This window comes from Rattus norvegicus, chromosome 7 (assembly GCF_021556685.1).
Source record: "Rattus norvegicus strain SHRSP/BbbUtx chromosome 7, alternate assembly SHRSP_T2T, whole genome shotgun sequence".
NCBI classification, from domain to species: domain Eukaryota; kingdom Metazoa; phylum Chordata; class Mammalia; order Rodentia; family Muridae; genus Rattus; species Rattus norvegicus.
In genome coordinates, this window is record NC_141540.1 from 94623187 (window position 1) to 94646866 (window position 23680).

A 23680-nucleotide genomic window follows, 5' to 3' on the forward strand; every position below is an offset into this window, starting at 1 on the left:
ATCATAAGGAGACATTTTCTTAATTGAGGTCCCCTCTCTTCAGATAACTCCAACTTTTGTCAAATTGTCATAAATCTAGCCAGGACAATAGTCAATTAATGAGGAGATAGAGAGTGAGTTTCTACATCCCTACAGGTCTTGAGCAATCCTCAGGAATTCTGGGATTAGCCTTTCCCTAGGAGGAGATCAGACTAGGTTCATGGGCAAGATGAGCTAAGGAGACTGGTGGAGCTCACAGTGACCTCTGACAGCACCTACACAGAAGACAGGTCTTCAACTCCCAAAGTTGTAAATGCAAGGGGTGTCTTTTAAGCTTTGTCTGATATATTTTGAGTCTTCAATATGTAGACTGAAGGTAGACATATTTTCCTCCATTTATAGCTTTTTATATTGATTATATGTAACCTAATATATACAATATATATTTATATGTAATGTATATTAGTCAAATTATAATGTAACAGAAAATTAGTATAACTAAACACTCCTAATAAGAGTTTGTATAAGGGAGAGTAGAATATGCTCTCTTCACCATCTCTGGAACAGACATGGTGATGAATGTAACCATGGTTTCCTTTTTCTTCAGGTTCTACAGAAACCCCCTCTTACCTTTACGATAAAACTACACTCCTGATCATGCTTTTCAGTGCCCTGTGGTGTGTTGCTCACCATCTTGGGCCGTGTTGCTTCCTTGGCATACCTTTCTGCTACTGTTTTCAGTTAACTGAACTATTCCAAGTCTCTAGTTTCTTCCTGTCACCTGCATTCTCTTGAGAGCACTCTGATGTTGCATGGCGAGAAATAAAGTTACAGAATTTTTGGAAAAAACAAAACCCAAAACAAACCAAATGGGTAGCCAGAGTGACATGACTACATAGAAGAAAACTGTAATCCTCATTCTAATATGGATACATGGTCTAAGGCCACCAGGAGGGGAGAGCAGGGACAGTGAATGGCCACACTTAGCAAAAACATTGTGGTTTATGTAAAAATCTTATTATAAAATGTCCAACAAAAGAAGTTAATAAAATAATGCTGTAAATATAAGTCAATTACTAGAAAGATGAAAGCCTTTGAGGGTACAACTGTTAAAATATAGCTATTCAAATTAATATTACTATTAAAAATTACAATAAACCAAATACCTATGTAGCTGCTGAATGTAGAAGTAGAAATATTAACAGTGACACTCAAGGCCAAGAGTGTCACTCTTTGGCCATTTCCCCACCCTGTCTGCGATAACCACTGTGCTATACTTTCAATCACCACATTAATCACCTATGTTAAGGCTTACGAAATGTTGTCAGTTAGTGAAATTTATGTTGACCATATTGATTGTCTTGCATAATATGCACCTTCTGTTTCAACTCTCTGTTTAATATTTGTCCACATTGATGGATGTGGTAAATCAAGATGTGTGTACACTGTATACATATACCACATTTCACGTAACCATGATCCCACATGGATACTGGATATAGTTCCAGTTCTAGACAGTTACTGCTGTTTCTGAGAATCTAGTCTGGGATCTAAAACAATATGCGGTGTTCATGCATAGAAGAAAATTAACATGGTTTAGCCATGCAAGATTCCTCTGAAGGTACTGACATCTCCTACTACCCCTTCTCTCTGTGTGTGTATGTGTATGTGTTTGTGTGTGTGTGTGTGTGTGTATGTGTGTGTGTGTGTGTGTGTGTGTGTGTGTGTGTCTGCGTGTTTGTGCTTGCATGTTTGGGCTTCCACACACATGTACAGTGGTTGTGAAGGCTTAGATTATAGTCATGGTTTATCTAGGTTCGCTGTCACAAGGTAGACCTCTGCAAGGCCATAAAGACCTCCTGGTAATGTTTCAATATTTTAACACCTTGTACTTTAATCTATACTTTATTCTCATATATTTACCACCAGCACAATGTGAATCTACAGCCACAGTGGCAAGTCAATTCTTGAATCTTACTGCCATCCCTGGAATGCCTTGATTATTCAGGCTTCAGTTTCTGAGCTCTTAATCCTGCCCTTTATAAAGGAAGCTAGGGGTCTCTTGTACTGCCCTTGGCATCCTCTCTATACCTTTATATACCTCAAGTATTAGTGTGACTCTTTAGAAATCTGTCTCCTGAGGAAATGTGTGTCTCAAGAAGGAGAACAGAGGAATGTTGTTCTCAGAGAGTTTGTGGTATTTGCTTTCTAGCATTAGTTTGGGGCCTGAAAAGTATAAGGACACATAACTACAAATCATAGCTTCTCAGATAGTTACTGTATGGAGGGCTCCCCTGAGCTGATTAACATTCCCTCCAGTCCCCTCTTCCTTTGCTAATCACTTGTTTCTTAGAGAGAGATTATAAAAGGCAGCTTGTCCCCAGAGCTTCTGAGTTTCAGAGTCACTGTCTCCCTATGTACAGTTGAGATTTTTGATGTGACAAGACAAATTGGCAAAGGCGCGGTGGGAAGTTGGCCACGCTCTCTCACCGAAGATGCATGGATCTTGTGTTTCTTTTCATCTGCATACAAGAATTCCCATAACTCCCTGTATAGGCAATGACACTGAACTCATATACCTTTATGTTTGTGGTCCTAAGAGTATCACTTCTGAAAAAGACTGTACACTCATAAATGCCTTGTATTGACACTGAATATTCCCATCTCACACACAGTATTTTTTAAAAGATGAATGACGTTATGGGCCAAGAGGACTATTCTTTTTTCAGAAGAGTTCAAAGACATGAATGTTGAAGAGAGTGGGGCTTGATTTATAATGAAGAAAGCACTCATCACCAGGAGTTGAAGAGACATTAAAGAATCACCAGCTCTGTGCTTCATCTTCCCCCTGCCTCCTATCTGATCATTGGTGTTATCTCCTATCACATTATAGGTTTAGACCTAACAGGCTAGCCCATGTACTATGTATATGATGTGTGAGTGAGTGTGTGTGTGTGTGTGTGTGTGTGTGTGTGTGTGTGTGCGCGCGCGCGCGTGTTCAAATCATAAGTGCTTGCTTTGCAAATCAATAACCACCATTTCAGATGTAGCCCAGGCAACTAAGGAATGCTAAGAATGAGAGAAATATGGGTTGGGGATTTAACTCAGTGGTAGAGTGCTTAGCAAGCGCAAGGCCCTGGGTTCGGTCCCCAGCTCCAAAAAAAAAAAAAAAAAAAAAAAAAAAAAAAAAAAAAAAGAAAAGAAAAGAAAAGAAAAAAGAATGAGAGAAATACTTTTCTCAATGGAAGAACTCAGTGGTAGAGCACTTGCCTAGCAAATGCAAGGCCCTGGGTTCAGTCCTCAGCTCCGTACACGAACTGTTTATCCAATACCAAATAACCAGCCCAGTTTATAGGTTATATAGCAGGTTGTGATACATTCCTACACACACACACACACACACACACACACACAGAACCATGAATTTAGAAGGGGAATATGAGAAGGTTGAAGGGAGGGAAGGGAGAGAGAAATGTTGTGATGATATAATCTCAAAAAAATAACAACATTTGAAATGTAAATAAAAATATCCAATTTAAAAAAGAAAACTCAAAAAACAAAGTGATAACTTTGTATCTTCTACAAGGCTCTGACCACCCTAATTACATTACCCATAGAGAGAATCACAGCAGAAACCGCCAGAATTTGTCACATTACAACTCGTCTGTTTAAATACTTCCCTTCATGTTTTATTTAACAAATAGTTGTGAATATCAGTTATGCGTGTGAGTAATCTGAGGACATGGGCCACGTTTGTTATCCTTCACCTCAGACCTCAGTGCTACCCTCGGCAGAGGCTACACATATTTTATGTCTTTGTTGTTTTAAAAAAGGCAAGATAGATCCAAGCTTTTTGATAACCAGGAAGGACTACGCTTATTTATAGCTGAGTATGAGAACCTTGAGTAACTTTTTCAGCTCACAGAGCACTTTTCAAGTTCCCAAGTCTTTAAAGCATATTTCATAGCAGAGTCTTGGGTCAGAAATTTCCTCACCATGGTGAAGGTACAGCCACTAATAACCAAGAGGCATTTGTTAGACATTAGGACAGGAAACAACTGTTGTCTCAAAGTGCTTTACTTTCTGTGTAAATCTCCTGTGGTATAGCTAGGACCCACAAAACCAGGCATCTGTTTCCCTGTCACCTGTATGCAGGGCTCCATGTAGGTCTCTGTCAACAACATGTCTCCCAGCTTCCTGAGTAATGACAAATGAAAGGAATCATCTTCCCTTTCATTCAGGGGACTGGCTGCAACGCCTTTTGGTCCTGTGCCCCGGTGATGTCAAACGATATCTGGCATAAGCAGTAACTACTAACTCCCACAGTCTAGTGTGACACACTAAATGTTTTCCCCTTTTATCTTGCTATTCTGATGGCAAGCCAGCTTCCCTTTGAAGTGTGTGCCAATTTTTTTTCCAGTTACACCATGCTGTCTACTACCTCAGGAAATGGCCACACATTGGACTGTCTACCTCCACAGTCATGCTGAAGAACACGTAGACAGTAATAGGCGAATGTAAAAATCATCCTGGGTCAGTAAAAAGCCTGCTGCTTATCCCAATGCTACAAAGCCATTGAATTAAGATTTAGCAAGATCAGTAGCCTACTAAAAGGTTCCATGGTCAGAGTGACAGCATAGATACTGGAACCAGCTCTGATCAGCTCTGAACTCATAACAAAAATCTCCCTTCTGGAAAAGGCAATTAAACATCAAGCCGGGTTATCAAAGAAAGCCAAACAGCCTCTTTTGCTCGAAGAGTTGCAAGCAGGTATGCTGCTATTCTACAGATAGGTGACGCTTGGTTTAACCCGACGTCAGAAGCATAAACCCTATGACCTTTCTAAGTTCTTTTTGGGGTCTATGATATTATCCTCATAGAATCATTTTTTTTTCTGACTTGAAGGAGAAAGAAGGTCCCATCCTTCAAGGATTTTATCCACGCTACTTCCCGTTGAAATATTTGGCACTGTTGATTAGGGGACAAGACTATGGTATGGAACTAGGCAGGTCTCTGGTGATTGCTGCCTTGGGACCAGTAGTAATCCATGTTACTCAACATCTCTGCTTCTGGGCATCTCTCACCCTCTATGTGCTTTGTATCCCAAGGCATTGATTGGTGCAGATGTCTTGAAGCAGGCTTGTCTCTTTAACTGTATTTCTCTTTTTAGTCACTTCCAACTTTAATTCACTTAACACAGCACCTCTCATAAAGACAAGCATTGGGGGCCATGGAATTCCAGAGTTTTAATTTAAGTGAACTAAAATAAGATGGCACACGACACAGGAAATATTTATAACACCCGAGAGCCATGGCAGTTAACCCAGGGGTCAAAGAAAGACCGCAAAACTTCAAAGGACAGAATGAAAATTTGCAAGCCAGTTAGTTATATTTTTGTGAAAGTTTAATGCTGTTCTTTTAATTTGTTTTCTTTTAAAGGCAGGGTCTCGCCTAGCCCAGGATGGCCTCAAATTTGTTACAGTTCTCCTACTTTAGCCTTACATTCCGGCTTCTTTAATTTTGTTTCTCTAAAAGTGGATCTCTTTAGCCAGAATCAGAAGACAGTGATCAAACTTGTAATGGATCACATTGACAGTTTCTGCTAACTTTAAAAACTTTTAATTTTTATAATTTTGTGTAACTACAGAGACAATAAATTTGGTTCTTTGGGGGTCTAATGTTGAATGCCATGATCTACCTCTTAAAGGAGAAGAAAATATGTCTTAATAAAGATCATCTTTTCTGTTTTAGATCCTAATGCTGATAAACTTTCAAGCTTCCAAGGGGAGAGGAATTTGGATGTTTTCCTAAGGAGTCCCTATGTGCAAGAACTCAGGGTGTGGTGAACAAAGGCAGCAAATAAACTGCTGGTTCCTTTGCAATCAGAGTCACTTCTACCCACAGAGCTCAGTCTATTTGAACTGTAGCAGAGTCCACTACTTGACCAGACAAGGATAACACCTTTTTGCAACAGTGCTCAGACACCCTCTTCTTGCAGTATTCAACACAAGAAGAAATCTGTCCAACTGGATTCTAGTCAACACTGCATGTTGATTCACGTAAACATTTTGCTAGAATAAGGGAAAGACCCAGAATCCACTAACCTCTGATAGTAAACAAAGGTATCATTCTCCCTTTGTCTAACTTAAAAGTTCTGAAGTACAAAGGAAGGGGGCAAAGATGTACAAATTGAAAACATGCTTATTTAAAAAAAAACCAAACCCTTGTATTGGGTCTTTGTGGATTTCACAGCTTCCACCCATCTCATTCATCTTGCCCTTCTCTTTTATGTACCCTCCACCCTTACAACTGCCTCAGAACAGAAAAACAACGTGTGGAAGCCACAGTGGGTCACAGTGTGTTCCACAATATACCCTCCACACTTCTTTGCTTGCAAATGTTCGTTGCAATGAGTCATTGCTCTGGTTGAGGCCTCTGGGTTCTACTTCATAATCAATCCTGGAACCTCATTGGGATGCCTCTCAGATATCATGCATCATGGAGACCCTGTAGCTTTGAATCTGTAGGACCTGCCCCTTTACATACTCCAGAAGTTCATGTATGTTTTAGGGGCTAGATGTTGTGGTGGGCCAAATCAAATCCCTAGATCTGGTCCTGAGAAGTATCTGAGCTGGTCACCACACCAGCTTTCCTGTACCCATACCATCGGGGACAGCTCTCCTGCCCTGCTCTGGCTGGCTCATCCAATGCTGCAGCCAGTAAGGGGCAGAATCAGCTTTCCCACTCTCCTGCCCTCAGGGCTGACTCATCTGCAACCCCTAGCAACCACAGTGAGTTCTACCCTGCTGTCAGCTGAGGTGCAGGGCCATCTCTCCTAGTGTTGCAGCTGGTGAGGGACAGGGCCAGTTCCACTCACATCACCCCAGGGCAATAGGTAAGAGGAAAAAGGGGTCTCTCTCCATTGCCTGCAACACCACATAGCAGACAAGAAGACAGGCCAGCTCTCTCATGCTCATGCATTTGTGGCCTACTCACCAGCAACCCTCATATTTAAGGCGAGCTCTATAGTGTTGCCCAAGTGAGGTGCAGGCCCCTCTTTCCCAAGTGCTACAGCAGGTGAGGTACAGGGCCAGCTCTCCTCTGATGACCTTTGGGCTAGCTTTCCTGCCTCCTATAGGTGGCAAGAGGGTAGGTTAGGAAGGGGGTAGGCTCTCCCTTGTTCAGACTTTCAGGACAGCTCACCTGAAACTCCTACAATGAGGGACAGCTCTACTGTTCTTCTTGGATGACAGGCAGGCCATTCTCCTGATTACTATAGTTGGCTAGGAGCAATGTCAGCCTTCCTACTCTCATGACTCCAGGGCTAGCTCTCCCATGATGCCCAGGTGAAGAATGGGTTCAGTTCTGCACAGCCCTCAGATATCATCAACATGTCCTCAGCAGCAGCCCAGACCAGTAATATCTGCCTGGCCTTTTGTGGTGATAGATCCCTGGTGGCCTATGGACCCAGAAGTGGCCCCCTGTGGCAGCACAGGCCAGGATCCCAGGTGGCGTCACTGAGTACTCACATCAGGCTGTTCTCACTACCTTCAGTCCTCTAGTTCTGCCCCTCTTCATTGTGACCACATAGTTCTATTTCTCTTTCTCTTCCATTTCTCCACCACTTACTTGCTCATCTTACTCTCGCCCAGGATCTCTGAATGTCTGGGGGTCATCTTTGGAGTGGTCTCAGGAGTACTATGCCCTCCTTGTGCATTATAGCACTGGGCAGGGGTTATCTCAGACATGGTCTCCCCCTACCCCAACCCCAGGCTGGTTCCTTCTTCAGACCTTATGGGGTTGGACTAATGGTTGTCTTGAGCTTACACCTCACCTGGGCCATCCATGTGGCCCCATGCGGGGGTTGTCTGTCCTGGGATGGCTCCCTACCCTTGGAGAGGTCCAGATCTGGGTTGACAATGCAGGACTGGTGATCATCTAGGTTCGATTTAGTTTTTCAGTTAGCGTTAGGCTACTAATCCTTCAGGTCTGAACACTGAGCTTGGACATAGCCTCTCTCTTCTCTGCCACCTACTGGCACACATGTGACACAGCAGCCATACCAGCAAGGCCTCTCAGGGCAGGGAAACCTATTTGTTAAGGAAAAAGAGCTAATGCTTTTAAGAATGTGGATGAAGACGACTGAGTAAAATTGGGGCTTTCTACGCATTGCTCTTGTTCAATTAATTATTTTAGTTATACATATTTGTGAACTATTTTGTAATAATTCAAGATATGTTTATAGTTTCTAAAAGAAATCCAGGTAGGAAACATTTCTGTCTCCTTAAATATTTGAAAAAAATATTCTGATAGACATGTACTTGTACATATTCATGGGATATGCTATAGTCTTTGATACATGTGAGTGCTAGATCTCGATCAAACTCTGATTATTAGCATTCCCATTTTCTAACCATGAGTATATTTGAGCTCCTCTCCTGTAGTTCTTCATACACAATATAGTGGGTTTCTCTGAATTCCAGTCACTGCACTGAGCTGTAGAATTCCCGATTACCAGAGTCTGCTGCTGCCCCTAAGTCAGCTTGGGAGCCCACTGAAAAGCATTTCCTTATCACCCCTCTCTGCTTCATTCCTGGCACAATTATACATTTAGGTTGATTTAAAATTTTTTACCTCTCTTTTTACATACTCAAGAAAAACCCGGGTGTCTACCTTAGATCTTTTGGCTCAAGCTGCAGCTTGAGTAGCTGTGCCCACACAGTGGCCACACTGCTGTTTCTGCAGCCAGGGCAGGCACAGCTTGATGGAATGGCGTGTCAGTGGTTTTGTTCTCGATTTTTCTGATGGGTCCCTGAGGGTGATTCTGAGTAATTGAGCCCGGGTTCCTGCAGCTCTGGTGAGGGCATTTCTCCCTATTGCCTTCCCAGATTGTCAGTCAGCATAGAGAGGCTATCTCTTCAGGATAAGTGGAAAGCCTCCACTCCCTTTCTAGCCTCCTCCAAGGTACATTTTCACATATCTTGTTTCATTTGGGTGTTGGTATGAATAGCAGCTAGACATAGATGAAATGGCATTTCTAAATAAAAGAATGAACTAGCCAGGAGGCATGAGCAGTATTTAATTTGCTGCTTGTGTTCAATAGACTGTGAGCTCCTCAAGGGCAGGGATCATATCTCATTTGTCTTTGTAACTGCGGTGACTAACACATACTCATTTGTTCATTCATTAATTCAACAAATATTTACTGAGAGCTGGAGGAGACAAGAAAGGTACAGGGTGCAGCAAAGGAGTGGATATTTCATTTGTCCCATGGGCTGGAGCACCATGGAATAGGTTTCTAATAATGTTGTAAGAAACACAAATAGACACTCATAAATATAGTACAGAAGCTGAACTGGCATACTCATAGAGTCATCAATGGCGAGATGAATAGGACCTGCCTCCATTGATAAGAAAACCAGGTCTCACCAGTCCTGGGCCTCATGCTCTCTTCATCTTGAGCAAGGTGGTCTATTGAAGAAAATTCACTCCACAGAGAAGCTGTAGTTGCTTTCACTTATGTCTCCTGCCCTCATAACTTGATTTTTTATGTTAGAATGGTATATCTCTCAACCATCACAGGGGATTGGCTTTCAGGACACCTCATGGACCTCAAAACTCACAGATGGGAAAGTATCTCATTAAAAATTGGTATACTATTTGCATATAAAGTACATAGATCTGCCCATGTATTTAAAACTAGCTTCAGTTTTCTTATAATATCCAATGTATGTAAATATTATGCAAATAGTGATTATTTGGTTCTGTTTAAGGAATACAGCAGAAGTCTGTACATGGCTAGCAAACATACAGTGATTTTTCTGAGTACTTTCAATTGGCAGTTAGTTAAATTTACAGATGCTATGAAGAGGTAGGTATGTAACTTTAGGTAGATATCTATTTACATATTTAATATTTAATTACAAAAGGATTATATAGTTCAATAAACTCTACATAACTTTTATAAAAACCATGGAAACAAGTTCCATTAGGAGCTAGGATATAAAACAAAACAAATCTGGGTATAAAATATGTTTGAGAAGAGAGAAGTCTAGAAACGGCCTCTTCTTATGATTATTGACTCTGTATTTATAGCTCAAAGCATTCATTTAACTTTGCTTATGCACTTCTAGGCTTGGTTTTGGTGCAGGGCTTGGTGGGATGCTTCATTTGAAGCTTACTTCATTTGTCTGTCTGGAGGGTTGGTGTTCTTTGACAATCCTGTCTTTTCTCACATGATGTCTCGCTCTAGGGCCTGTGCCTGTTGCTTGGCTTATAGCAGTATTGTGATCTCAGGTTCATTGTCAGTGTTCCAAAGAGTAAGAAATTTAGCATTTCTGTTATTTCTGGGCTTAGGCCCAGACACTGGGTCATTTATCACACCCATCATATCTTACAAATTATATCAGTCAGTAAGCATTTCCAGACTCTAGGAGAAGGATTTTAGAGCCTACCTTTCAATGGGAGGAATATTAGAAAATTGGCATTCATCTATGATATCCTACAGTACATTAAGACAACTGGCTCCTTATACCAACTTCTGGACTATGATTCATGTGGTAACCAATGCGCTATCATAATGTCCTATAAACTGGGTAGCTTATGCAGCACACATCATTTTCTTATATTTTTAGAAGTTCAAAGTCCAAGATTGGGGTTTTAAAGTTACTAGGTTCTGGTTAGGATTCTCTTTGAAGCTACGGACTTACTGTCCATAGAACATGGTAGAGAGAGTACAAAGAACGTCTTTGGGTCCCTGCTATGTGGCACTAATCCTTTCATGAGAGGGCCATTCACAGGATGTTATTAGTGATTCAGCATATCAATTAGTAAAAATACTGACATGCAGCATATAACTAGAGCAGCTATAAAAATATTTAAACTTTAAGACAAAGAGTAGAAATTTATGATTTCAAAAGTGTATATCTTAACAACTAATCTAGGCCATGTGTGTGCTAGACGTGTACACAGATAGATAATACCCAGGCCCACCAGTATCTAATTTATCCTGGGAGCACAAAACTAAACTACAAAGGAGTTGGAAGACAATACTGATGTGTATTTGAAAATATTTTGCCCTTCACTGAAAATAAAGATCTTAAAAGTGTTTCATCATGTTTGACAAGAAACTTTTATTGAAAATATATTAACAGTAAATGAGGAAGCTTTCTCTGAAACACTATCATGACCGACAAGGGGAAAACAGAATGTCTCTTATTTTAAAAATTTCTTTCTCCTATGTGTATTCTGGTCAAATTGCAGCTTGTTGAGAAATATAGTGCTTTTCATTTTCTGTTGAATTTGACAGAGACCTAGGAATACAAGATAATGACGGATGCACAGACTTAACACCCTAGTGGAAAGAAAAGCCCAGGCCATAAAATAAATAAGAAGTCATGGATATAAAAAGCCTCAAATCTATAGTAGTAGTACTTAAACTCAAGAGACAGAGCCACATCCCAACTCAGAAAAGCTAGGACATAGTTTAAAAGTCTACAATTAGGGTTGATATGATAGATGAGTCTAAAGTAGGTGGTCCATGAAATAAAGTGTTCATACTCTATTGCATGGGAAGTGCATGATATGGGTCAACATTCTATAAAGATCCATGTTATAGGCTTGTTCCCAGAGTTGAACTCTTAGAATGTGTTCCTTAACCCTTTGGGAGGTAGGAAATAGGTAGACACATAAATGGGTTGGGCCCTTGGTCACCCAAAGGGGACAGGGGCTTCTGGCTCAATTCTCTTTCTCTGCTTTCTGGATTGTGATGTGACAAGTTGCTTTGACATGTACTGATTTGATGCTGCTGCTCTCATTACAGAGTAGCCATTAGGTCACCTGATCTTTGATTTGAATCTCTCATGTAAGCTTAATAAGCCATTTCTTTTTATAGGTTAGTCACTTCAGTTATTTTTATCATGATTAGCACAAAGATGGCCAATAAAAACAGGCTATTCAGAAAGAGAGTAGAACTGATCCCAGAGAGTAAGGATGCTGCCTGCCTTTCTAAACAGCTATTGATTGGAGTTATAATAGACTCAAGAGAAGATCATGTATGGTAGACTCTATTTCCCTGCCTTAGCATGGAAAGATGCTAAGCATAGAAATGGACTTTCTACTCCCAATGCTGCATAAAGTAGCTAAGTGCGGTCTTATACTCACTCATTTTCTCTGTTAAAATCCGTTTCCTCTTCTGTATGATAAGGACGGTTGACTTGAGACTCAACGATGACTAGAGCAATTCTTTGCAACTAGGGTCAGAGACAGACCCACGAGTCACTCAGAGTACTAATTTTCCCACTAAATCCTGGACTCAACAATCATCAGCAACTTAGCCACTTACAACAGAAGGCAGTCAGCAAATGGACCACTTCATGGTCACTTTTCTTCCAGCCTATGCCGCTGTATTATGAAAATGGTTATAAAATGTAATTCTGGAGAAGGAGAACTAGTTTTAGGGCAGGAGGGAGCCCAGAAATAGCAACAAGGAGTCAAAAGGGTAAGAATGTCAAAGTGTCTCTAGCCGGTCTCAGGCCTGTCCTGGTTTCCATGGTGATAGAAACCATGTGTAATTGCCTCTAGGGGATTTGGCAGAAGGTACAGGACTGGGATTAGAATAAGCAATATTGTGGGTGTTTACCTGCATGAACTCTGTAAGTCCTCTTTAAATTTTATGACAAGCACTTCTACTGAATCGTCTAAGAGCTGCCTTAAGAAGGTATTAGGATAATGGGACTGTAAGACTGCTATGAATTTATTTCTACAGTGGAGACTCGTTGGGCTGCCTGGGAGTGGTTGGTGTCGTAGGGAAGTACAGGCAGGATAAACTAGACTTTGACTTAGTGAGGGCATTTGCTATAAAGGACAAGAGCTCTAGATCTTCACTGATTAGCAAGGCAACTTTGGTTAACTTCCCTATTGTCTTGAGAGCTCGGCTTTTCAATCTGGGAAGCAGAAATAAGAAACTCTTTGGAGGGATGTTGTAAAGTTGGGAATGTATATGCATATGGCGCCTGACACATAGTACAGTACAGTAAGTGGATAGTCCAAGGAAATTCCTTCTTTCTGAACTCTATTCTGCATCGTGTGACTACTAGGAAATGAAACAAACATTGAATCGCAACATTAAAGCCAAAAATGGATGTGGAACTCCATGTCCCTGTGCAGAGGAAGCCTACTGCTGACTTTATGACTCACAGCTTATTGCTTTCATCTCCTCCCATCCTGCTCAGGTTGGACATTATGGCGGAAGGCTGACAGCACAATGCTGGGATCTTCCCACCAAGATCAGTCTCCCAGTGTGGCCAAAGTTCCTGGAAAATGGAATCATAATCATAAGCACTGGATGACTTAGTTGAGAACTATGGCTACTATTTACTGAGGTGACTCCCCCATGCTTGGCTTAGTATTGCGTATTTCCTTAGGACTGTCTGAGCCGGTCTTCTTAACACCAAAGAGAGTTAGATGTTATTAGTCTCATAGATGAGGCCAAGGTTACTGGACTGTAGAAAAGGGAAACATTTTGGATTTCTCTGTAAGTTGTTCATCATTATTTATTATTGGTCATTCAGCACTTTTCCTCTTCTCAGGGAATTTCACATGAACAAATGAATAATCAGTTAACTAATATGAGACCAAAAATAACATAACACCATGTATCACAGCCCAAATAAAACAGTGAGCTCTTTGGGACCACAGGTTTTGTTTTGTTCTTTATCACTGTTGTTAAGTACATTTACTGGGTTTTAGTAGAAGTTCATTCTTTGTGTTTTGGGTGTATAATTAAGTGAAGTGTTAGTTTACCGGCATATCCACAGAGATATTTAGTAGGAATCCAAAGATCAGGACCGTGTCAGGAATATGATGGAGCAGAAGGGCAGTTTCATTGAGCCTAGAACAAAACCTGGATTTAAGTGGAGAGGTCAAAGGAAACAAAGTTGAGGGAGAAACAAAAACAAAGGAGGCAAGAGGCAGCCTGTGCATGGCTAATGAGACACCAAGGATTATCTGCTCAACCACTCAGCTAGGAAAGGTGTCAAACAAAGCAAGTGGTTCAAGACCCATTATCAAGAAATTGGTCAACAGGGGCCCTAAAAAACAGGTAAAAGGCAAACAGAATTGGCTGGTCTAGGCATTCAATAAGGAGTCAAAGGAAGCAGTCTAGATCACAGGAGACAAAGCATTTCACCAAGGACAGGGGATATGCAAGCAAAACTTTTGGCATCAGAGAAACATAAAAAAGGAAGACAAGTCCAACAAAAAAAATGTGGATAAGAAGTACCAGGAAAGGTGCTTGGAGCAGCACATGCTGGGACTAATTACCATCTCTGCTTGTTTTTTTTCATGCACCACAGCAGCCTGTTTCTCTCAGGAGGCCCTGATACAGCTGTATATGCTATCAAATGAACTCAAGGAAATCCTACCTACTGAGGCAGATATGAGACTCAGAGAGGCATGTAGTCTCTTTAGTGGGATTTTCTGATTAGATATACTAACAGATTAGAAATATATTATTTTAATACATTTTATACAATTAATAATGCATGTTTAAAATTAGGTGCTTTTAATTTGGAATAAAGAGTTAAGTCTAAGAATTGAAGGATGTAAAGATTCTTAAACATTGAGGCTGTTAGTTCTATCCCTCTCCTTCCCATCCCACTATTCCTACAGGACAGTAAAGTTATTACAGTTGGTTTTGGGTATTTGTAAATGAACTAACATCTTGGACAGAATGATCAGAGCATTGGTGTGGGGGTGGCATCTGTTTCCACCCAAAGGACTGAACAGAGTTAATCATTGCTTCACACAGTTAAATACTAAAAAATCTCAAAGTTCATGAGATACCAAAAGGCACTATGAGGAGGACTTTATGGATGTGACAAGTCCCCGAGGAACACCCAGAGACTTGATAATTTCCTAGGGTGACTCACAGGATTCTGCAAAATTTTGGACTCAGAGCTAAGGCTTATTACAGCAAAACACAACAAAATGAAATCAGAAAGTAGAAAAATGCATGGTATGGCATCTGGAATAAACTAGGCTCCAGGCTTCAAGAGTCTTTTGCCAGGAGAATCGAGCAGAATAATTCTAACAGTGATCTGTGATAAAGCATAGGAAATGTCTACTAGACATGCTCATAAGAAACTGAATAGCCAAAGATTGTGTTTGTGGCTAGTCTCATTGTCTACTTGCTATGATCCAACATTCCGCCTCCTGGAAGGAAAGCAGGAATTTAGCGTGGGAGACATTTCTGTGTCTGAGCTGTTTTAACAGCATGAGCACTTCACTAGAGAGTTATGGGACCTTTCTTGAAACCCAAGTTCCCAGATACCAGAATAGACCAACCTGGCAAACCACCCAATCAACCAACCAACCATTAATCAAACAAACAAACAAACAAACAAACAAACAAACAAACAAAACCCAGTCTATGGAAGAATCCCAGTTTGCAGTGCTAGCCTTTCCTGCTTGATGTTCTAATAGAAAGTAGTGGGAGCTAGGTGGGAAAACCCTGGATGGTATGGCTACTTTTGAGGGCATTAATATAAAATAGGATACTAAAGGCTTGGAGAAATTCAATAGCATAAAAGGCTATTAGTTTTCAATCAATCAATATTTTACCAACCTGTTTGTCCATGGTCATTTTGTTAAAAAAAAAAACAAAAACAAAAACAAAAAACTTACTTAAGTCTGTTCTATATCAGCTCAATTTGGCAAATCCCAGGGATGATATATGAATATATACATACATATATAGTGTTATTTCTATGCCCTTAGCCCTCGCTTTTCATTAAACATGCTAATGATAACAGCCTGTGCATAGGTAGCTATACCTGCGTGTAAAGGGGATTTTATACAACTCATTCACTCAAACAAAAGGTTGGTCTGGGCGACTTTTAAGTAAGGTTGAGCAGCAAAGCAAGGGGTCAACAGAGCAGGTCCTGCCTTTGCGAGGCTGAGTTCCCCTTTTCCGGCTCTGCCTGTGTCAGATGTAACTCTGGTGTGCCTCAATTTGCCTACCTGTAACAAATGAGAACAGTATGCACAGTACTGGCTACAGATATACTTAGCCATTTTAAAACAGTGAATAGAAAGGGTTAGGGAGGTGGCTCAGTGGATAAAGCCCTTGTATTCAACTATGGTGTTTGAATCCCTAGACCTACATAAACCCAGGCGTGTGTGCTAACCTGTCTAATCCCAGCACTGGAGAAGCAGAGCCTGACTTTTCCCTATGCAAGCTGGTAAGACTAGCTGAGTCAGTGCACTCTGGGCTAGATAACAGACAGTGCCTCAAAAAATGATCAACATCTTCCTCTGGCCTTCACATACACATTTTGAACAGACATACACACATGTACATATCACACACTCACACTTAACACACACACACACACACACACACACACACACACACACACACACACACACAATGATTCAAATTCTTTTAGTTCAAGTATACATGATGTGTTGTTCCATGCCATCAATCATGGGAAGGCATACAAAACAAGCTATTGTGACTTGAGAGACTATGGATGGGCAGGTCAGAGGAGGGTGGCCCTGAGGAGTGCCAGATAGAATTGGCAGCAGGTCTAAGGAAGATCGGACACCCAAAGCCAGTAAGAACCAGGGACCAACTCCAGGATGTAAACAGGCTGTCACAGGCCAAGAGGCACCATTAATTTCCTGGGCATCTAGGCCTGAGGCCAAGAACAGAAGCGATCTGCTTTAGACTGTAAACAGAGTAAGACTCTAAACAGCCTTCAGTTAAACCTGGCAATTTTATCCATATGCTTGAAGAACGGCACCTCACAAGAAAATCCCCTATGAATCAAGTTGTCGCACACAAATTTACATGGTGGAGAAAAGAACAAGGAAAGATGCCAAATTGAAAAAGGACAAGCTGCCACCGTGGAAAAAGTTAATTTTTAATATGCATTGGTACTTGGGCTTTATACCTTCTCAGGCTAAATCCAGCTGAAGAATGTTCTAGGAACTGAACAATTCCTCATTAAGATTTATGAAGAGTCAGCAGTGTCATCTTGGAAGAGAAGGCCAATGGTCTGTTTTCTAGTGTGTACTATGGGGGTGAAAATAGGGAAGCAGCCATTGGGGCACAGGGCATGATAAAAGCTGCTGGAATAAGGCATTTCAAAAGGTTTGGCAGAGAACTTAGTTTTCTGTCTCTTGATACAACCCTAGAACTTTCATGGATACAACCATTGTTAGGTGTTTACTTACAGTCATTTTCCTAGCTTCCATCTGTCTCATGGAATTAGGATCTAGAACATTCCATGTATTGTCACAGTGTCTGCCTTTACATTTTTAATTAGTAGTGTGCCAAAATTATTACGCACAGCATATAACCAGCAACTGTGATAGTAAGAGAGAGGTCTTTCTTTAGGATTCTACTTTAAGTGGCCAATGCTTGCTAGCAGCACTGGATGTGTGAATGCATACCCTGTGTCCTTTACACATATTGCATTTTGTACATGTATTGCATTCAGTAGCAAAAGCTACTGTCGAAGGGCCCTTAGCTTTTTTTTTTCTGAGTATGCTTTCAGGACTTTAACATATATCAACTTTTCCTCTGTGGAGCCACTATAAGGTAGGACTATTTTTTCTATACTTTCCAGGCATAAGGAAAGAAAACTTCCTAAGGTTGCTTAGCAGGGAAATGGTAGCGCCTCTTCTCTAGCGTCTTATTTATGATATCCACCCTGTGATACTGTGGCTTGGCATACCTTATCCATTCACCAGTATATGCCAGTGCTAACTTGTGTAGGGGAGTGTTCCTTATTCTGTCCTTCAGAGAATCAACAGAACAGGTTGAGGAAGCCAAGGCAACACAGTTCAAATACCACATGAATGAAGACAAGGGTTATGTGGACAGAGAGATCTAGAGTTATAATCTTGTTTCTCTGATACTTTATTAACTGTATGACTTTGACTATCTCATTTCAGATTCTTGAATCCTTCATTTCTTGTCTATTAAAAGGGAATTAAAGAAGAACCCACTTCACAGTGTATGTTGTGAAAAGGAAATGATTTAAAAGGCTGAAGTGCATAGATTCAAGTGCCTACCACAGAGCCCAATTAAGACCAAGGTGCACTTAATGACTGGTTTGACAACTGCAATGGCAAGATTTACTTCACCTTAGTAAGTGTTTGACAAATGTATACAATGTGCACAAACACATATGTCTTTATTTGAGGATTCAATAGAGTAAGCCCTAGACGGAAAGGCTAATTGTTATTTTGGCTACTTCAAAGCAGATCTTCTAGGATGTTAGTCTCATTAAATATGAGTAGGTGTTTGGCCATAGGATGTAGCAAGAGTGGTACTCAAACTGTTGTATTCATAACAATGTGCATTCCAGTATTCTGGAATTAGGATAGGAAAGGTCTGAACATATTTGAAAGTAGGAAATAAAGAAAGTAAAAGGACACAGGAAAGGGTTCTGTTGGGTCTAACTACACCTATGAAATGTTGAAGAGAGTAGAAACCATCAGCTTCTGTGAATAACATGAGAAGCGAGAAATCAAGTCTGAAGAGAGAAGCCATAAAGCTCTTGCCTAGCATACATGAGGGGCTAGGTATAATTCCTAGTGCTGCAAAAGCAAATAAATGTAAAACAAACAAATAAACAAATGGAAGTGAGAAGGAAGTAGCTAGAGGACAAAACCATCAGAAAGAAAAGAGATCAGACGGTTACTCATTGGTGTTGCAACGCTGAGATGGAGCCTGGAACCCTGTGCTTCTAGGGACATGCTATACTACTAAACGGCATCCAGAGGCCTCTTCAGGTTCTTGCTGATTTTCCAGTTCACAGTTCTAATTTATCCTGAGGCTCAGCTGCCTCTTTACCCCAAAAGCTTGTCAAAGAACTCCTCTCAATATGTATTGAGACAACCCCACAGTGCCTCTCTCTTCGCTTTGCTCAAGCCACCTTGAGTTGATTTCTATTCTTTGCAACCACAAGAATCCTAATTCACCCAGTGGAAAACTCTGATTACAATTAGGCTTACCAACAATAATCCTTATGTGTGTTTAACACTCTGCACATTTATAAATTGCTTATTATTATTAATATCTACGACAAGCAAGTACTCCAGTAATGCTGCTGAAGCAGTCATCCAAGAGCTAATAATTGGGTAACAGCTGGAGGTTAAAAAGCAAGCCAGGGAGAGTGAATGGATTTACTGAAATAATATAACTAATATGAAAAGCCATCACATCGCTGGAGTTAATTCCATTTACAAGAGCCCATCAGGCTTGGATGACTGTAGATCAGTAAGACAGTAGGGGGACATTTTCTTCCATTAGGCAAGAATAAAACAATGAAACAGATGGATTGCTGTTTTTAAGAGTAAGATTACAAGAACACAAAACACTGGCTATGCTTAGATGGCTCAGGAAAAAAAAAAGGCTACCACCTACATGGTTCCTAAGAAATATGCTTCATTCCTACGGATGCCAATAAGGCATTAGGCAACTGTCAATTTAGTAATGGAAGTGCCGCCGAAGATTCATATTTAACAGGGAGCAAATATAATAGACAATGGGAAAAGAAGGTTGGTGGGGATCTAAATTAACCAACCAGGATTGAGGAAATAATTGAAGCAATAAAATGATCAATAGGAAGTCAGGCCATTCTCCAGGACCTGAGAGTCTCTCAGTGGAATATTTTAAAAGAAGACCATTTTTATTGACTCATCCTATTTTGATGGCACTAAGTCATGAAGCTCAGGCACCTAGTCACTGCCAAATGGGCACACAATGAGAAGGAGGCTAAGTAAAGAGCTAGCAGGTGACCGATAGACAGGAACTTAGTTCCATGCCTGCTTCTAGGTTGTGTAGTGCCTCCGACAGAATAATAACCTGAACACTGTTACAGGTTATATACAACAGGAGCTACATTGCTTAAGGAAATCTGAAAACATAGGAATTAAAAACATCATCTAAGGGTTGGGGAGATGGCTGAGTCAGTACAGTGTTTGGTATATAATCATGAGGATCTGAGTTTGGCTCCCCAGCATCCATGTGAGGATGGAGAAGGATGGAGAAGTCTAAAACGCAGGCCCAAGGCCCTCACAGTACCTGAACCCCAAGGCACCTAGCTCACAGACCTTCTTGCCTCAGAACTATGAGCAATGTTTTCGTTGTTTAAGCTACCTGGTTTAGGGTACCTTTTGACAGCAGGACACATTATGTCCACGCTTCTCCACTGCCTCCTACCAAAGAGTACACATTGTTCCCATTCTTTCTATCTGTGCTTTCTGTTCTTGTATTCTCTGTCTGGCTCTGTGTGAGAGGAGGCTCACCCCTGGATTATCTTTGCCCTCCAGCTTCTGGAGATCTCTGGCCAGAGAAAATGCACTGGCAGTAACTGGCTTTCTAGAATATTTCCTTTCCTTCAAGCAGTGGGTCTGCCTTCAGTGGCTTCAGCTCTTTCCGAACTCAGTCTAACATCATTCATCACTTTGTGCCTCAATTTTCTGCTGTTATTACTCCCCCAGATGTATCAGAAACTCAGGTGAATTTCTTTAATCTACTCAATAATTGTCTCTGAATTCTCTTTAGATTGTCATTTTATCGCTATTGAAAAGTACAACGAATAGCTTGCATAGTACATGCTATAACTCTGTGGAGTTATTTATTTATAAAACTATAAAAATTCAATAATATTCCATAGTCCCACTGCAAATTATGAGATGATTGATGCAGGTAAAATACTTCTATAAGTCTTGTGAAATAGAATGGGATATATTTTAAAAATATTTTCTTAAATATTTTTTGAAAGTTTCTTATTCCCTTTGATTTCTTTCCTATGTATTTGTATTTTAGCTTTATTTGTATAATATTTTTTATTTTTGAAATGATAATCACATCATCCTTCCCTTCTTTTCCTCTCTTTGGTACTTCCATTGTAGCTCCCTGCATTCTCTAAAATTTATGGGCTCTTTTTTTTAAATTGTTATTCCTAAATAACACATATAAACACACACACACACACACACACACGCACACACGCACGCACGCACGCACGCACACACACACAGAGAGAGACAGAGACAGAGACACAGAGAGACAGAGAGGGAGAAAGAGAGATAAGAGAGCCTTAAAACATAAATATACTTTATTCAGTCTATATACTGTTGCTTGACTGTACATGCACTCTGTGTTGACATTGGATAGCCCTTTCCTCTGCATTCTTCATAAACTACATGCTTCCCTGTTTCTCACCTTTGTTTAAGCTTTTGCAAGGGATAGAGTTGTCCTTAAGTTTCTCATTTCTAAACTCAGACTGAAGCCCTACTGTGCTCCAGAAAACATAAAGACTCCATCCATCTCTCTTGAGAAATGGAGCTGTGCTGTGTAGTACAGTTGTTGTTAGTCACACGTTATTAAATGTAAGTTAACTAATATCGCAGATCTCATTCCTTAGTTGTATAACCTATAGCTCCATCTTCAACCACCACAGATAGCTGATGGCTACTGTGCTAACTACTACACATCTAGAACATTCCCACCAGTTCAGGAAGTCCTATTGGAGGAGACATTCTAGAACACATATGTATGGCTCAACTCAAAACTAATATCTCAATTTTACCCTTGTTATCCAGTCACACCACACTTGCACAATCAAGAAACAGCAGCAGCAATAATAAAAGAAGCCTATGTTCTTCATTATGACTCAAACAGTGCTGGGCATAAAGGGCATACTTAATAAAAACACTAGCCGAGGTAAGTAAGCATGGATAACTGTCAGCAGATCATTAAAATGCAAACCACCATGAAATGACTCTAACAAAGGTAAAGAGTTGACTGTTTAGAGATAATGGTGGTGGGAATTCTTGTTGTTTAAAATAACATGCAGAGGAAGTTCTGTGTTATGAAAAAAATGTTCTCATGTAGTCAGAAAAGAACATATCCCAATTATTGTAAGGTATTTGCCAATACAGCTCTAATCTGGTGAAAGGAAAACTATTGGAAAGATCCCAATTCACTGGCACATACATCTATGCCGGGCTCTGGCTTCACTCACAATGAAAAGTTGTCACTAGATTTTGGGACACCTTTGACTGTGATTCTTGTTGACAAAGAAACTGGCCTGTGTCTGAAACAATTTACTGGATGTGATGAAGTTATATATCCGTACTATACTGGCTCAGCTCCTCAGCTTGTGTCAACTGTGAACTGTAACAAAATTCCAGCACTTGACTGTACTGTAATAGACTTGTAAACGCTATATTTTATCTTTGCAGTAATCTCCAGAATGAACAGATTCTTAGAGGTAGATCCACCTGCTACAGAACATTTAATTAGATATGGGCATAATCACTTTGCAGAAATATCCCTTTTAATCCTCACAGAGACTCTATGAACAGGGATTGCCATGACATTCATTTCAATATTTTTTTTTTCCGAAGAGACTTCTGAGTTTCACAAATGCTGGAGAGAAGGGCAGAGGAGAAAGGGTCAGGGAATATAAACCTCCAGTTCTCACACTCAACATAGAAGTGAAAGAGAGTGAAGGGAAGAAATGGTAAATAGGCACGTGACTGCACAACCTGACTCCAGCATCCTAGAATCCCAGTGCATACTCTATCACTGCCTGCCTCCTACTGGTGTTCCAGTCTTGGACATCTTATACATTTCACAAACTAATGCCAATGGTTTCCCAAGTCAGCATTGGATTATCATAATGCTTGTGCAGCTGATTATAACAATGGAAGTAACATGACACAAATGGTATCAGAACGCTGCACACATTATCATCGGCACTGCCCCTTTTACCAGCTCAGAGCCTGAGCGACTTGGTTAACATCACTTAACATTTTTATGCCTTAGAGTCTCCATCTATAGTATGGTAGTATCAGCTCCAATCTCACAGAGCTTGGTAAGGATAAGTTACAAAGCAAATAAAGTGTTTAGAACAGGCTGGCCACATAATAAATATGTGACAGGTGATAGTGATTATTGTCAGGGTACTGTTCTGGCCTCGGGGTTAAGTATCCTGGGTCTAGGAGCAATTTTGACAAAACTCAAAGAAATTGAAGTTATACATTTTTGTATGTGTTGGGATACAGGATGCTTCACATCAGGGGATGTCTTGGATATGTTGAGTATCTATCACACAACAAGTGCTCTACAAATATCTATCCCTTTAAAGTATTGTAAGACATCCTATTTATGGGTTAACATTATCATTCTTCTGAGTCTGGGTTACTTGAATTAGTATGAAGTTTCCAATTTCACACATTTCCTGAAAAACTCATAATTTTCTTTCTCTTTATGGGGGACTATGTTGGGCATAGGGTGAAGAAGATACCTTAAAGGAGGGGAGACAGAGAGAAAAGAAAGAACAACAGCAAAAAGGAAACCATGCTATATGAAAGCAGATTGGGGCTACTCAGAAGAAAAAAGGGACCAGTGGGAGGTGGATGAGAAGAAGGGAGAAGACGTAGAGGAGGAGGAGGAAGGGAGAAGGAGTCAGGGAGAAGAAATAATAAAATAAAGTTTCTGAAAACACCATAAGGAAACCTGCAAATTTTGTATGTCATTTTTTTAAAGCTAACAAAAAAGTTTGCTAAGAGTTGTCCTCCCTTTCAGCTTGGAAGTCATCTCTCCACCTCCACCTGGGTAGCAAGACTGCAGTTAGAGTCAACTCTCTTAACTTCATCAAAGGATGAAAAAGTC

General features: G+C 40.5%; 1 protein-coding gene and 1 pseudogene across 4 annotated transcripts in view; both read right to left on the reverse strand.

Annotated features, from left to right (window-relative positions):
- The window catches only part of Samd12 (sterile alpha motif domain containing 12), a 497054-nt gene that overhangs the window by 150899 nt on the left and 322475 nt on the right, over positions 1–23680 (reverse strand). The gene's annotated exons all lie outside the window — the stretch shown is intronic.
- Positions 7943–8064, reverse strand: LOC120093986 (small nucleolar RNA SNORA17; annotated as a pseudogene).